At 40.2% G+C, this 9,073-nt stretch overlaps 1 pseudogene; it reads left to right on the forward strand.

The window, feature by feature from the left end:
* Positions 1-1,318: 1,318 nt before the first annotated feature.
* On the forward strand, positions 1,319-7,032 carry LOC130859126 (developmental pluripotency-associated protein 3-like; annotated as a pseudogene).
* Positions 7,033-9,073: the final 2,041 nt, after the last annotated feature.

Below are 9,073 nucleotides of genomic sequence, written 5' to 3' on the forward strand. Positions count from 1 at the left end.
TCATAGAAGAAGAAAAGGGCGTTAGTGGAAAAAACTGGTAAAAATCTGAATTGTCTAGAGTGCAGTTACTAGAAATGCCCCACTTTTGGTTTCTTAATTGTGACAAATGTACCATGGTAATATGAAATAGTAATGGAGGCCACCAGGTGAGGGGTAGATGAGAGCTCTCTGTATAATCTTTGCAAATTTTCTGTGAACTAAAATCATTCCCAGGTTGTTTTTTTAAATACATTTATTTCTTAGCTGCATGGGGTTTTCGTTGCTGCACGCGGGCTTTCTCTAGTTGTGGCGAGCCGGGGCTACTTTTTGTTGTGGTGCACGGGCTTCTCATGGTGGCTTCTCGTTGTGGAGCATGAGCTCTAGGTACGAGGGCTCAGTAGTTGTGGCACATGGGTTTAGTTGCTCCGAGGCACGTGGGATCTTCCGGGACCAGGGATCGAACCCACGTCCCCTGCGTTGGCAGGCAGATTCTTAACCACTGCGCCCCCAGGGAAGTCCCCCCAGTTTATTTTAAATCAAGTAACTGGCACACCCATGTTCACAGCGTTATGGAAAATAGCCAGGAGGTGGAAGCAACCCACGTGTCCACCAATGGATGAATGGATAAACAGAACTTAATAGTATTCAACCTTAAAAAGGAAGGAAATTCTGACAATGCTACATGCATGAACCATGAGGACAGTATACTAAGTGAAATAAGCCATAACAAAAAGACAAAGACTGCATCTTTCCACTTATAGGCAGTACTTAGAAACAGTCAAATTCATAGAGACAGAAAGTAGAATGGTAGTTGCCATTTTGTGTCACACAAATTTTATGTGTTTTACCGTAACTTAATACATTTTTTGAAAAATTAAGAAAATGAATATAACAGTTGTACAAATTATGAAAAGCTTTGCTTATCCTAGAGAAGGCTAGAGAAGGACACTCAGCCTTGGTGTCACTGATGTGTGGGCTTGAGGATTCTCTGTTTGGGGGTGAGGAGCAGTCCTGTGCCTTGTGGGATGCTTAGCACTCATGCGATGCCAGTAACACCCCACCCCCCACCATGAAACCAAAAATACCTTCAGACAATGACAAATGACTCCTGAGTTTCAGGGGCAAAGCTGCCCCTGGCTGAGAACCTTTGGGCTATTGTAAGACTGGGGAGGAAAGGAGCCCATTAAAACAAAACTGTCAGACCTTCGCTGACTCGTATAGTAGTCAGTAGCCACATGGGGCTGTTTAAGTGTAAAATTAAATAGTTAAAAATGAAATTTACATTTGTGACTTGTTCATTAGCTACATATCAAGTGCTTGATGGCTACCACATTGGACGATGCAGATACAGACCGTCAGCATCACCATCATCACAGAAAGTTCTGTTGGTGGCACTGATCTAGATGTTGAGCTTATTCACTGTATTATTTCTCATTTATTTGGGGTGTGTAACTTTTAGGTCCTTTCCAGGCTATCCACGTGTGTGTTGTTGATTGTGAACAACAGCACAGACTCGCCGTTAGCCCCGCCGGTAACTGGTAACCAAGCTGCCCCTCATTTCCTGCTCACCGCTTTCCTAGTCAGCAGAAAACTATTACCCACCTGTCAGTGATCATAGGACACATCACAGTCTGAGCTCCTCCTTGCCTCTCTTAAATTAGAACAGAGTGCCCCACCCCCACCCCATCCGCTGAAAAATAATCCTGATTAGCAGTCCATCCCAATTCTGGCCATCTTGGTATCTTTCCCACCCAGCTGGGTCTAAGGAGCAGACAAGCAGATGGAAGCCAAGGTCTGTTGGTCCCAAGGGCAGAGGGTAGAATGAATGTGCATGTAGTTGGATGTTGCTGATTACATCCTATAAGCACATAGAAAGGGTTCTGGGATGATGATGGACTGTATGTCTACTCTCCTTTCTTAGTGAGACAGATAAAAACTAGCTGTTGCTATTCAAACATACCTTTAGGTCTCAGAATCAGGAAATGCAGACTTCCTCCTCCTCCTCTTTTCCAAGACATTAAGATAGGGTCTTCTGTCAGCTCCCTGGGATCTGAGACTTGGTGAGATCCTGGGTACAAGGGCAGTCCCATTAGTTGCCTGTTTTTCTTTCCGAATAATCTCTCTCCCAGTTGTCCAGGGTGTTGTGAAGCCACTCTTTCATGCTCTATCTCATTGCTTGTTGGTGTTTTAAAACTCAGTTGGTACATCACCAATACCTTGTTTATCCACCTGATTTTCTCTGGTCTGGAAAATAACAAGAAAGAATTGGGCTCCTTGTGGGAGAGGGCCCTGGAAAGGTGTAGGATGGGGTAAGGTGTCTGTAGAACACCGTGCCAGTAAAACACATTTAACACTGTATTATACAGTTAAACATTTAAGAGGGTAGAACTCATGTTAAATGTTCTTACTTCAATCAATCAATAAACACATGTTCTATGCCACTAAAAAAAGAATGAAAATAATCCAAAACTTTTTTTTTTTTAGCTTTTTTGAGGTATAGTTAACAATTGTAAGATTTAAAGCGTACAATGATGATCTGATAAACATAGACGTTGTGAAAGGACTCCCCGCATCAAGTTAATTAACCAGCTGCCTCACGTATTTACCTGTTTGTATGTGAGAACATCTAAGATCTACTGTCAGCGAATTTAATTATACAAGACAGTGTTATCAACTATAGTCACCGTGTTTTTTTCATGAGATCTTCAGACCTTATTCATTTTGTAGCTGAAAACGTGTACCCTTTACCAGCCTTTCCCTATTAACTCCAGTCCCCAACCCCTGGCAACCACTTTTCGTTCTGTTTCTTTGAGTTTAACTTTTTTTTTTTTAATTAAAAATTTTTTTTTTAGATTTCACATATAAGTGATACTATACAGTATTTGTCTTTGGCATATTTCACTTCACATAATGTCCTCTAGCTTCACTCATGATGTTGAAAATGGCAGGATTTCCTTCTCTGCTAAGGCTGAATATTAGTCCATTGTGTTTCTATATACCACACTGAGTTTATCCCTTCATCTGTCAACAGACATGTGGGTTGTTTCCATACCTTGGCTATTGTAAATAATGCTTCAGTGAACAAGGGGGTGTAGACATCTCAACAAGACAATGATTTCATTTCCTTCAGATATATAACCGGAAGTGGAATTGCGGCCTCATATACTTCTATTTTTAATTTCATGAGGAAACTCCATACTGTTTTCCCTAGTGGCTGTGCCAGTTTACATTCCCACAAACAGTGCACAAGGGGTCCCTTTTCTGCACATTCTGGCTAGCATTTATTATCTGTCTTTTTGATGATAGCTGTTCTAACAAGTGTGAGACGATACCTCATCGTGGTTTTGATTTTCATTTCCCTGATGATTAGCGATGTTGGGCATCTTTTCATGTACCTATTGGCCATCTGTATGTCTTCCTTGGAAAAATGTCCATTCAGGTCTTTTGCCCACTTTTTAATTGAGTTTTTTGTTTTGTTTTTTGGATTGAGTTTTATGAGTTCCTTCTATATTTTGGATATTAAACCCTTATCAGATAGGAGGTTTGCAAATATTTTCTTCCATTCTGTAAGTTGCCTTTTCATTTTCTTGCTAGTTTCTTTGCTGTGCAGAAGCTTTTTAGTTTGTTTTAGTCTCACTTATTTATTTTTGCTTTTGTTGCTTGGCTTTTGGTATCAAGTCTAAAACATCATTGCCAAGACCAATGTCGGGGAGTTTATCCCCTATGTTTTCTTTGAGGAATTTTACAGTTTTAGGTCTTATGTTTAAATTAATCCATACTGAGTTAATTTTTTTTGGTATGGTGTAAGATAGAAGTCCAGTTTCGTTCTTTTGCACATGGCTCTCCAGTTTTCCCAACATCATTTATTGAAGAGACTGTCATTTCCCCCCTATATATTCTTGGCACCTTTGATATAAATTAATTGGCCATATACATATGGGTTTATATGTGGGCTCTCTGTTTGTTCCATTGATCTATGTGTCTGTTCTAATGCCAATACCACACTGTTTTGACTACTATAGATTTGTGATATATTTGAAATCAGGAAACATGATGCCTCCAGCTTTGTTCTTCTTTCTCAATATTATTTTGGCTATCAGGGTATTTTGTGGTTCTGTACAAATTTAGGATTTTTTTTTATATTCCTGTAAAAAAATGCCATTGGGATTTTGATAGGAATTTTGCATTGCATCTGTAGATTGCTTTGGGTAGTACAGACATTTTAACACTATTAATTCTTCCAATCCATGAACATGAAATATCTTTCCATTTATTTGTGTCTTTAATTTACTTCAATGTGTTGTAGTTTTCAGTGTACAGATCTTGCACCTCCTTGCTTACTTTTATTCCTAAGCACTTTATCATTTTTGATGCTATTGTATATAGGATTGTTTTCTTAATTTCTCTAATAGTTCATTGCTGCAAAACACTTTAATGGAGAATAGTTTCAAAACTTTGAAAGATCTAGAAACAAGATGAGAATAAACGGAGAGAGATACAGTTTTTCATGCATGAGATAATTTATTTGTGGTGGTAAAATATAAATAACATAAAATTTATCATCCTAACCATTTTTAAGTATATAGTTCTGTATCCTTAAGTACATTCACATTGTTGTATAACTATCACCACCATTCATCTCCAGAATTCTTTTCCTCTTCCCCAACTGAAACTCTATACCCATCAAACACTAACTGCTCCCAGTCTCTGGCAACCACCATTCTACTTTCTGTCTCTATGAATCTGAGTACTGTATACCTCATTTGTGCTTTTGAATCTGGCTTATTTCACTTAGTACAGTGTCTTTAAGCTTTAGCTATGTTTCAGCATATGTCAGCATTTTCTTCATTTTTAAGTCTGAGTAATAATCTTCTGTGTGTGTGTGTGTAGATACACCACTTTTTTGTTTATCCATTCCTTTGTCAGTGAACATTTAGATTGCTTCTACTTTTGCCTGTTTTGAATAATGCTACTAGGAACATGGGTGTACAAATATCTGTTTGAGTTCCTGCTTTGAATTCTTTTGGATATATACCCAGAAATGGAACTGCTGGATTGTATGGTAATTCTATTTCCAATATTTTGCAAAACTTCCATACCATTTGTCATAGCAGTTGTACCATTTTACAGTCCTACCAGCAGTGCACAAGGGTGCCAGTTTCTCCACATCTTCACCAACACTTGTTGCTTTGTGGGTTTTTTTTAAAATAATAATTGTCATAATGGGTGTGAAGTGATATCTCATTGTAGTTTTGATTTGCATTTCCCTAATAATTTGGATGTGATCATTTAGCATTGTAAATGTCAGTTCTCCTTAATGAAACCATTTGATAAAATTCCAATCAAAATTATTAATTCATACTCTTAAGGCGTAATGAAAGCACACACGAACAGTGAAGAATGGAGACCCTGAAATGCACTCATGCATGTGAAAAAAGTTGCTCTGACTGGCTAATAAGGTGAAACTGACTAGCTAATAAACATTTGTGGTTAATCATTCTAACTTCACAAGTAATCAGTAATACAAAGTAAACAGCAATGGAATACCACTTTATGCCATGAGACTGGCAAAGACTGTAAAGCCTGAAAGTACCAAGGAAAGGCAATGATGCGGAGAAACAGGAACTGTAATGCTCTATTGAAGGAAGGACAAACTGACTTCTACAATCATTCTAGAAAGGGGTTTTGCAGAAGGCAGTGAAATTATGTATGTGTGTGCCTTATGACCCAGTAGTCTCACTCCTGGGCACACACTCCTGAGAGAACTGTGTATATGTTCAAAAGAGAACATCTCTGAGATGTTCGTCACGCTGGTGTTTGAGGCAGTGGTGAGCTGGAAGTGACCTAAGTATCTGTCATTAGGGAAATGGATGGGTTGAGTAAAGCAGATCTATACCTGGAACATCGTATGACAGTTAAAAGCAGATGGCCAGATATGTTTTTAAAATGTCTCGTGATGTGTTGAAAGATCTACGCATAAGTTGGATCTTTCTTCTTTAAAAAGATGTCCTGAAAGCCTCTCCCAAGTGCTCCCACTTGTAGCTCTTTGGCTAAATCTGGGCCATGTTGCCTCCCCTGGCTGCAAGGGAGCCTGGAAAACCCAGCATTTTACATTTCCAACCTGGCAGGAGGCAAGGGAGGAAGGAGCTCTGATTCGTCTTTGGTGCACAGTGTCTGCCATGCATTCTGGAATACTCAAATAGAATCTTGTATTTTATTTTAACCTGGGGATCTTATCAAAAGGCAGATTCTGATTCTGTAAGTCTGGGATAGGGCGTGAGATGGTACAGTTCTAAGTGCTCCCAGATGGTGCCGAGACTGCTCGTTCCTGGACCTTATGTAGCAAGGTTCTAGAAGGTCTCCTGCTGCTTTTGAGAGTTCAGAAAGCCTGGGTGTCCTCAAGGTATCAACAGAGGATGGAAAGCAATGACTAGTCTTGGAATTTGGTCCATGGAGGTCCATCAAGAGAGTATATGCCTCGTGCTTTGTAGCAATTTGAGTCTAAAGCATCACCTTCCACCTGAACCCAAAGATCTAAGAGGAGCTTCAAGCTGTGAAAAGATTCCCAGTGGATGCATCTGAGGTTAACCCAACCTGGACCCTGGAGTCTCCTCAAATGTCCATCTATGAAAATTCCCAGGCAACTCCAGTTGCCTCTCATGCTAGGTCTGAGGTGTTAATCAAGAATCTCAGTAAGTGGACGCTCAACCCCAGTATCAAATTGCCACTTTTTCTACCTCCACCTACTGGGCAGTTACTTGGTGAAAACATACCCTGTAGGAGAGGGGTGAGGACAGTGTTAGCTGATCGGAGAGATAAGATGGAACTGCTGATTCAATCTATTTAAAAAAATGCTATGGCAAAGGCGTTCCCCAGTCTGACTCTCAAAGAGAACCACAGCAGAATGACGTTGAGACTCGATCAAGAGTGCAAAGATTTAGGTGTAGCTGTCGTGGTTGCCAGTTCCATAGAGATCCTTCTGGGGACAGTGATGAGAATTATTGCAACATGAAGTATTATAGTAATTATGACACGGAGTCAAATGAGCCATAAATCTTATTCTTGTACTCTTTTTTTTTTCTTGCTGGTAATTTTAAGATCGTTATGAAGCAGCTTGGGAAAGACTGTGTACCAGTATTTTGAATACCTTTCAGTTCTGTGTCTTTTTTTTTCTTATGTGTCCTTTCTACCTTGCACTTGAATGACTTGGACCTAGTTTGGTTCCACTTTGTGAAACAAATTAACTTGTGTGGAAGGAACTTGAAGAATTTGGGTGGCTTGGCCACAGTATTGTGAGAACAGTATGTTGAATCGTAATTTAAAAAATTTGATGTGCTGTTTCAGTTTTCAGTAACAAATGTGTTTATAGAGGATCTTATTAAAATTTGAGACTTGAGTACCTTAAAAAAAAAAAAAAAAAAGAGTATATGCCTCGTTGTTTAGGTTACTATTGGGGAATAAAAAACCACCCCAAATTTAGTGGCATAAAACAGCCATGCCTTTTTTATGCTCACCAGTTCCGTGAGTGATGAATTCCAGTAGGGAACAGTGGGGTGGGCTTGTCTTTGCTCCTTGATGTCCGGGTCCTCATCTGGGAAGACTGGAAGGCTGAGATAGGAGTGATTTGATAGCTGGGTTCAAACTATCCGAAGACTCACTCACTCTCATGTCTGGCCCCTGGCTGGGGAGACTGGAGGACTAGGCCTGCCGACCAGAAGGGCTGCAGGTGGCCTCTCCGTGTAGCGGGGCTGCCACACAACATGGTGGCCTCAGGGGAGCCGGGCTGCTCCGATGGCCGCTGTGTCTTTGACCTAGTCCCGGAAGCCACACAGTGTCCTTTCTGCCGCATTCTATTGGTTACAAGTGAGTCACAAACCCTAGATTCAAGGGCAGACTTAAACTCCACCTTTTGATAGAGGAATGGGAAGATCTAGAAGAGCAGGTGGAATGGGAGACACTATTGTGACCATCTTTGGAAAATCCCATCTGCCAAACTTATTTTTAAAACGTTTTTCCTCTTTATGATATTTTTGACAAAACACAATACCTTTTCAATATATCTCTTATATAGATATTAAAGTTGTTGTTTTGTTAGAGCTTAAAATCTTGGTCAGGGAACCAGGAGTGAAGATGATAGATTCATACTGAATCTTTCCAGCTGTATCATCCTGAGTGTGCCTTAGTTTTCTCTTCTTTAAGGCTTTCGCAAGACTAGCATCCTCGATGACTGTTCTCCATCACAGGGTAAAGACTCTGCCCAGGGCCCCAGCAGTTTTTATGTTTCTGCATTACTTCCTGCTGCATCCCTGTCCCCCTACTTCAATCCCATCACACCATCTTGGTCTCTCTTCTCCCAGTCGTAGGCTAATAAGTCTAGTTGACAGAAATGTTAATTTCATTTCTTAGTTGTGATGAACGTGGCAGGGTATGTAAGACGTTAACATTAAGGGAGACTAGGTGAAGGTTATGTAAGAATTCCCTGTACTGTCTTTGCAGCTTTTCTGCAAGTCTACAATTATTCCAAATAAAAAGCGCAAACGTGTGTGTGTGCGCATACACGCAAGCATAAACGTACACACACGCATGTGAAGTCGGCCAGATTTCCACGTCAGAATTTTTTTAAACAATTGTTTAAATGATATGGTCATTATTAAAAAGTTTTTTAATATCAATAGTCACCCTGTTGGGCTAACACTGTAGATCTGAATGTGGTGGGGTGTAAGTGGCTGATGAATGAATGATTTGCGGGGTTATTCCTACTTCCTTATTTAATAACTGGATTCGTAAGGGCTTCTTAAGCCTGAGTGACCCATGCTTTGTTGCCAGGCCTATCCCAGTGACCCCTACCAAGACCCCTGTCCCAATTCGTCTATCAGAGAAAAATGAATCTATTTCAAGAGCTATCACTCCTCATTATTTCTAATTGGGTCTGGCGGCTGGAGACAAGCCTCATTATTTTTAATTGGGGCCCATCGTTCTAGAACAAAACGCCACCCAGTTGCATGCAGATCATGCCTGGGTATTTGCTTGCAAGTTCAAAGTGAAATTGCATTGTGGGATTTCCAGGAAATCACACTATTTTCATCCCTTTGTT

This window comes from Hippopotamus amphibius, chromosome 8 (genome assembly GCF_030028045.1).
Source record: "Hippopotamus amphibius kiboko isolate mHipAmp2 chromosome 8, mHipAmp2.hap2, whole genome shotgun sequence".
Taxonomy (NCBI): Eukaryota; Metazoa; Chordata; class Mammalia; order Artiodactyla; family Hippopotamidae; genus Hippopotamus; species Hippopotamus amphibius.